The following is a 7,807-nucleotide window of genomic DNA, read 5'->3' on the forward strand; positions in this document are numbered from 1 at the left end:
AAAAAACTAAGGGCACTGGAGTCTGTGCAATTTACACTTTCATGGTTGTCATTTTGTTTCTCAATTAATTATGTAGGGAGATATGGAGAGTATGTTGAATAGTGATGAGCTGAAGAGTCAAGAAAATTGCAAGCGAAATGAGTCTTGTTTGATCAACTCAGTCATTTTGAAAAACATTCATTTTTAATTATTTTAAGTTCCTTAATGATAAATTTTCTTCCTATGGTGAATATGGGAGATAACTCATACTGTGATTCTTTCTGAAAGTGTCAAATTTACCTATAAAGAATTATGAGAAAGAGTGAAATATATATAAATAAAAGCAGCTACACAATTCTGAGAGTTTAACAAAAGTGGAAGAACTTTGTCAACTTCAAGGAAAAGTGACCTGTCAATTCTAGAGATGACTCCAACCACAACTATTATATATTTCTGCTGACGCCACTGACTTACAGTAAGTGTTGAAGATAGGCTGTAGTGAGCTCTCCACGAACTTTTTTTTAAGTATCCTTCTTGACTACATTTAAATTAACTAAGAATGAATGCATTGTGTTTGACCAAGATACAAAGTGTATTTTCTTTTTGTATGCTGTACGGCAGGGTCAGATTTCATTATTTTTCCATGTGAGTACCCTGCGATTGTAGCACAATTTGTTGAATTTTTGTTCGTTTCTTTTTGGTTTGTTTTGCTTGTTTGTTTTTTGGGAAGTACATGGATTGAGAATCGAACCCAGGTCTCCTGCATGGTAAACAAGAATTCTACCACTGAACTACACTTTCACCTCCCAAAGTTTGTTTATTTATTTATTTATTTATTTCTTGGCATGGGCAAGCACCAGGAATTGAACCCAGGTCTCCAGCATGGCAGGCGAAAATTCTGTCATTGAGCCACCGTTGCACCACTCCAAAGCTTATTTTTATACAGTTAACTTGGTTACTGGACCCAAAAACTTGTCCTCATTTGCTACTTGTCCTACTAATTGATCATACAAGTTCTAGACTACATAAGAATAGGGTTTCACTGCTAAAATGAACAATATAAGAGTCTACACTGGGTCTTGCGCTAAATCTTTCATTAGATTTTCCCTATCTGATACAGTTGTGACCCTGAAATTTAGAACTTCTGCCACATATGAACAATGGAAAACATTTCATAAACCTGCAGAATGACAGGACGAAGACTTAGGGATATTAATCATTAAAATATAATTATAAAGTGCCATTTTAGATAACTTAAATTTTCCTAACATAAACTCATTTTTTTTCAAGGAGGTATTACACTTTGGTTTTTCATTATGTATTTGTTTTTAAGTATGATTTAAAAAAATTTAACCTTATAAAACTAGTAAATCCAGCTTTCAGTGAAGTAACCATCATTCTTGGAATGAAAAAAAATTACTTCATTACTGGGATATTTTATTTTGTTTACATTAAAATTCAGAACATGGGAATTTTTTAAAGCCATGGATTATTTTTTATAAATGGCAAATTACAACAATCACGTGCTATAGGACTAATATGTTTATTTTTGAAGCATTCAATGTGTCGCTGTTTGATACAGACATCATACCAGCCATTCCTTGTTCACAAAGCTCAAAGTCTGTCTGGGGAAATTTCTGAAAATCATAGCCAAGTAACAAAATCTAAATTACGAACTAGTAGTACAAAGCATGGATAAATGACATATATACAGAGTGGAGCTGCTGGGTCCTTCATGATGAGAGATTTGGGGGTGCTTCTCCTTCTGTAATTGGTAGTTTGGATGGTGAAGAGATGGCTGATAGTGTCAAAACCTTTTGGGGGGACCTTGGCAGGGGAATCAGAGATTCCTTCTGGGACATTTGTACCAACTCAAAGCTAGGTGCTCAAATCCAGCAAAAGAGAGAGGAGCAGCAACAGTGAAGAGCAAGTAGTGTCTTGGCCCAGCAGAGAGACCAGAGCATAGAGCAGAAGCAGGAGAGTGAACCATGTATTGTTAGTAGAATTTACCAGTGCTGTGCTTGGAATGGCACAGTATTTTGGTTCAGTCTTCTCTTGTTTTATCGAGTGTTTATTCCCGTGCCTCAGTCAGTAACAGCACAAATTATGGTGATCCATCAGTACATGAAGATGCTTGGTCATGGCTGGAATTCTTTCTTTTGTCAGTTTTCAGTGTTCTTTAAGTCTACCCCTGTTCTTGCTTAGCAAAGTTGTCAGTGTCATTTGGTTTCAGTATATAGCTGATCTGGCATTTGAAGTATCAGGGAAGAAGCCTCATCCATTCCCTAGTGTCAGCAAAATAATTGTTGACATGCTCTCCAACTTTTTGCTGTAGGCTCTTTTCCTCATGCAGGGGATGCTTGTCAGCCTTTTCCCCATCCATCTCATTGACCAGCTGGTTGGCCTCTTGCATATGTCTCTTTTCTACTCTTCTGCTTTGAATATCACTGGTTCAATAAAGAAATTGAAATGCACCAGTGGATGTCAAATATAGAAAGGAACTAACCTTACTACTTTGGATTTAGTTTACCCCTGGCCTTTTTTTACAACAGTACACTCCTCATATATTATCAGTGGCTGCCTCTTCCCTATCTTCTTTTCTTAATTCATTATCAGTGCCAATGAAGCAAAGACCTTTGGCAAAACGTACTTTTTCCAATTGTGCCTCTTCTTGGTGGTCTTCTTAAGCAACAAACTCTTCCACAAGATGGTCTATCTGTGGTCTGCCCTGAGTAGCTCAAACTCTGCAGAGAAGTTCTCTTCATCAAATCCATTTTTCGTGTGAAATTGAAGGGTGCTACACACCATTGACTCTCCTGCCATCTGAAGGGGTGGGTATGGCAGATCTTTTCCATGTTCACTTTCCCTACCCAGGGAAGGCAGGACCCACTCTGCCAAGGGATCTCTCCATATCCTTGTGTTCTAGTTTGCTGACTGCCGGAATGCAACACACCAGAGATGGATTGGCTTTTATTAAAAGGGGATTTATTTTCTTGGTTCTTCAGAGGAAAGGCAGCTAACTTTCCACTGAGGTTCTTTCTTATGTGGAAGGCACAGGATGGTCTCTGCTGGTCTTCTCTCCAGGCCTCTGGGTTCCAACAACTTTCCCCGGGGTGACTTCTTTCTGCATCTCCAAAGGCCTGGGCTGAGCTGCAAGTGCTGAGATGAGGAGTGCCGAGCTGCTTAGGCTGTGCTACACTGTGCCCTCTCATTTAAGCACCAGCCAATGAAGTAAAATGTCACTCATTGCAGCAGACAGGCCTCCTAGCTGACTGCAGATGTAATTGGCAACAGATGAGGTTCACATACCGTTGGCTTATGTCCGCAGCAACAAGATTAGGTATGCTCACCTGGCTAAGTTGACAACTGAATCTAACTAACACACTTTGTCTCTCTGAGGAATTAGAATTTTTGTTCCTGGTGCATGTAAGCCACACTCTCCTGACACCAGTATGTGGACTTTTAAAACCACCATGAGTTTGAAAGAAAAACACAGGTTTTCTGCAGCTATTTTCTAACATTTACCAGCCCCTGTGTCTGAATTGATTTGAATACTTTTTCTTCCTGTGCCATTTACCCTCTTACCATCCCTTCCTACCTTCTGCCAGCCTTGGATGAATAGATTTTGTAAATCTAGCTGTTTTTAATTTGCAGATTTGTTATTTTTCTTTTTTTCTCTGAAGTACATACATCAGACATGGGGGTAAAGGAGTTGTTCCTAATCACTCCCTTTATAGCCATCACTGTCTTGTTCCTTGTAACTCAGGTTAGATTTTGGTCTCTTGCTCCATGGCAAATAAAAAAGAAAATGAGCCTGAAGACATAGGACAGGAGAAAAGAGCTCCCAGCCCTGGATCTGCTGGGTTTTGAGAAATGATTTTCTTTCCTCCCCTTGAAGGGGGAAAACCTTTTTTCACTGATACACTTAAAGTTTCCCAAAAGTGGGGAGGTATCAGTTCAGAGCAAGGGCCATTGCAATACAGAATGGCCAGAGAACATAAACTTTAAACTCTGAGGGTTCTGAAGTATACTGTTGGCCACTGTCACTTCTGTCTAGTATTTCAGAGGAATATTGGGTGCTGTGAATAGGAATGATGAGGTGAAACACATTATACCTGTGACTGTTTAGTTTTCTCCTGTCATTTTAAGAGACTAAATGTAGGGGATAGGGTGGGCCAAAACAATTGTACAATTTTGAAATGTCACAATTAAACACAAGCCGGTTTCCCATAAAAATAAATTAAAAAATTTAAAAATCAATTAGACAGTGTCTTTGGAGTTTTCCTTGATTACAAGGAAGAATTAGTTTTATTTATAACTTATTATTGAGACAAGTTTGAAAGAACATGCATGAATCCATTTTCATGACATCTGGCAGAGTTAAAAGTCCCTAAATTACAATAATCTTATTAGATATGTGCAATCTTGAAATTTAGTATATTCATTTTGATGATGAGATAAAATTGTTATGCTATTTCTTGACAGATAATCAGGTTTTTAGTGGATGGATGGTATACTTTCATCTTTTGTGACTCAAAAGCATACATAATTGTAGGAACTTCAACCCTTACCTTTATGAAAATGGAAAACAAAATGACAGTTATTACCAACAACTTATTCAACACATATGTACTGAGTACCCACTCTCTACAAGACACTCTGCTGATAATGCAGAGATGATGAAGACATAACCCTTACCACATGTAGGCAATAGTATGGTAGGATAGAAAAAACATATACACCAATGATTGCACCGTGATGTAATAAATCTGATAGAGCATTACTATAAAAACCTGGAAATGCAGTATGTGTTGCTAGTGTGACTTTCATTTAAAAATCTGAAGATGAAACTAATTTTCAAGAAATTAGACTGTCAATAGAATGAAAATATTTTATTCATATTCTGGTAATGTTTTAATGAATCGATTGCCTATATTGTCTTGAACCTCCATTATATTTGTGCTGCTTCCATTTTTCCATGGCCTCTTGGCCTTTGTTCTAGATGTTAACTGAATTTACCCAGGTCTCAGTGTATATCAGTCACCTCCACCCAGCCATTACTACCCATATGCCCCACACCCCCAGATACCTCATTGAGAACCCAAAGCTGGCCTCAAATGATAAGCTAACCATTGCCATCACCTTGGATCCCAAGTCCCTTTCCCTTAGTGAATATTTGCTTTAAACTAACCAATCTTGACTCCCATGGGAACCCAAATAACCTCCATCCTTGGACCTCAATAGATGCACAACCTCACAGGACCCTCTCACTGTGCTTGTGTGCTCCCCACCTTCTGATAGAGTAATCCCAGCCTGATCACTCTTCTAGTCATCTTCTCACAGGGCCCTTTCCCTTCAGGATCTGTGAGTATAAATGAGCTTGTTTTGTGCATTATTGCTTCTGGCTCCCTACTTGTGGTGTACCTGATTTTTAACCCAAATTCAAAAACTCCTACTCTAATAATTTCAAAATTTATGCACCAATAAATTAGGCAATTGATTTACTTTTGCTTAAAACACATGACTTTATTTGAGGATTGAAAAAATGTCAGACAATTGTATGATTTCCCTTCATTTTCTTCATCTTCTTCTATTGATCAAATCTGTGTTTTCCTTCCTTGCTCTTCATTCTCTATATTGTGCACTTTGCTTTCTAATGTTGAGAGGATTTTTTAAAGCTTATTGATATAAGTAGCTTAACAATTGCAAATTGAATAAAGAGCCTATTGTGCATAACATTTGATAGGTCCCATTTAAGTAATAATCATGGGAACAATAATATTATTTATGATTAGATCCTTAAGAAATTTCAGAGCAAATCCCTTCCTGTTGCAATTGATTGTAACATTAAAAGATAAATACGCATCCATTTCCTCAAACTCATTCAAGAAATCAGTATGGCAGGCAGGGCTGTCTTTACAAGTAACTGTGCATGACCTGCTTGCCCTAAGTATTTATCATTTTAGCCACCATCCTCATTGAATGAAATTCTCACCAGGAGACACTAGTTGATTAGAAAACATAAGAAAATGTCAGTTAAATGACCGTGTATTTGGCACAGTGCTTTGATGCTCTTTATGGATTTTTTTTATTGGATTAGCTAGTTCATGGGTATATTTCAAGAAAGACTCAAAAAAGCAGTAGTAAAAAGAAGCTGTTGGTGAAATTATGAAGGAGAGTCTCTGTCTTTTTTGCAAAAATTTCTAGTTACCTGATTTGTACACTGCTATGAGGAATATAATGGCCTTCAACAATCCAGGATGATCATAAAGTCCAGTCAAGGCATTTCTTAAATAAAAGAACAATTAACTCTGGAATTGTATTTTGATACTCTCTCAGAAGGTGGAAGTTGATGAAGTGTATGCGTCACATTAGTATCTTAATCAGTAGCTTAAACAAATGCCAAGTGTTGGGCTGAGGAAGTTCTTTCCAAGTGGAGAATCCTGCGTCACATTAGTGTAAGCAGTGCCATAAATAATTAGCAGTGTGCAGCAATTAACCTATCCATTTCTATGGCCAAAATCAATTATCAGTCATGGTAGTTGTTTCCTATGAGTCAAGATAAAACTTTGGAATCCTTCTTAGCCTTACCATTAACAGCAACTACAGTTGTTTAGTGGTTGTCCTTGATAGGAATCTATTATTCACCCCAGGAGTAACATATACTTCAAGAGAAAATAAGTATGATGCAATTGAAAATTTATTTACTCTGTACCAATGTGTGCATCAATGTCTTCTTTGTTCTTTAAAGATTACACAATCTGAACTTCCTCAAGGGCACCAATCCATTGGATAGGAGGGTCAGAGCTAGATGAAGATAGGAGAACTACTAAATGTTTTTCCAGCCTGATAAATTAAGCCTGGAGCTAATTAAATAGATCAAGCATTTTCTTTATATGACTTTTTGCACGTGATAGACTCAGAAAAAATTCTTAGTGTTTTAGAGTTCTATGACCCTTGTCTTACAAGATGGCATCTAGATATTTCAAGGATGAGTATGGGTCATATAATTTCATTGTGGTGAAGACAAGTGTCTAAACCCTTACAAGTCACTGCTGATGAATGTTTGGACTGATTTGCTCTCTGGATGCATAAATGCTAATATGGTGGTTTGGAACTATGTACCCCAGGAAAATGTTTTCTTAAATTTAATCCATCCCTTGGATGTGTAAGTAGGACTTTTTCATGAGGTTACTCCAGTTAAGGTGTGTCCCAACCCAATTAATATGGGCCTTAATCCTATTACTATAGTCGTTTATAAGCATAATGAAATTCAGATGATAGCTAGAAAACCATGGGAAGCTCGAAGCTTAAGGTCAATGGAACCTGGAAGAGAAGAGGGGGGCCAGGAGCGGCTGCTATGTGCATTGTCATGTGAAGGTGGATCCCAGGACTAAGGATTACCAGCAGCCAACTCCAGAAAGCTGAAGTTTTAGGGAAGGGAGCATTGCCTTGATTTGAACTTTATCCTAGTGTCAAAACTGTAAGCTAATACATTTCCATTGTTTAAGCCACTGCATTGTATGATATTTGCTTGAGCAACAAAGTAAACTAAAACAGGTAAGACAAATCTCATATTATCTTTTGGAATGATATGATGAAACTTAACTCTAGAGTTCATAAATCTAGCCATTAATACAAAGACCCAATGTCCTCACCCAAAACATCCTCCCTTTTCTGGCTTGAGGCCTTGAGTTGCCCACTTGCACTTTCAGCATCTTCAAGATATCTCACCGTAATACAGTGGAACTCATAAGTTCTTTGCAACTGTGTATACTTGGAGAACCAGGACCACTGCTTAAGGCTCATCTATATTCTACAACCAATC

General features: G+C 37.7%; 1 pseudogene; it reads left to right on the forward strand.

Moving 5' to 3' along the window:
- The first annotated feature begins 1,773 nt into the window (after positions 1 to 1,773).
- LOC143670113 (etoposide-induced protein 2.4 homolog) lies at positions 1,774 to 2,666 on the forward strand (annotated as a pseudogene).
- The last annotated feature ends 5,141 nt before the right edge of the window (positions 2,667 to 7,807 follow it).

The sequence above is a fragment of the Tamandua tetradactyla genome, chromosome X (assembly GCF_023851605.1).
Source record: "Tamandua tetradactyla isolate mTamTet1 chromosome X, mTamTet1.pri, whole genome shotgun sequence".
Lineage (NCBI taxonomy): Eukaryota > Metazoa > Chordata > Mammalia > Pilosa > Myrmecophagidae > Tamandua > Tamandua tetradactyla.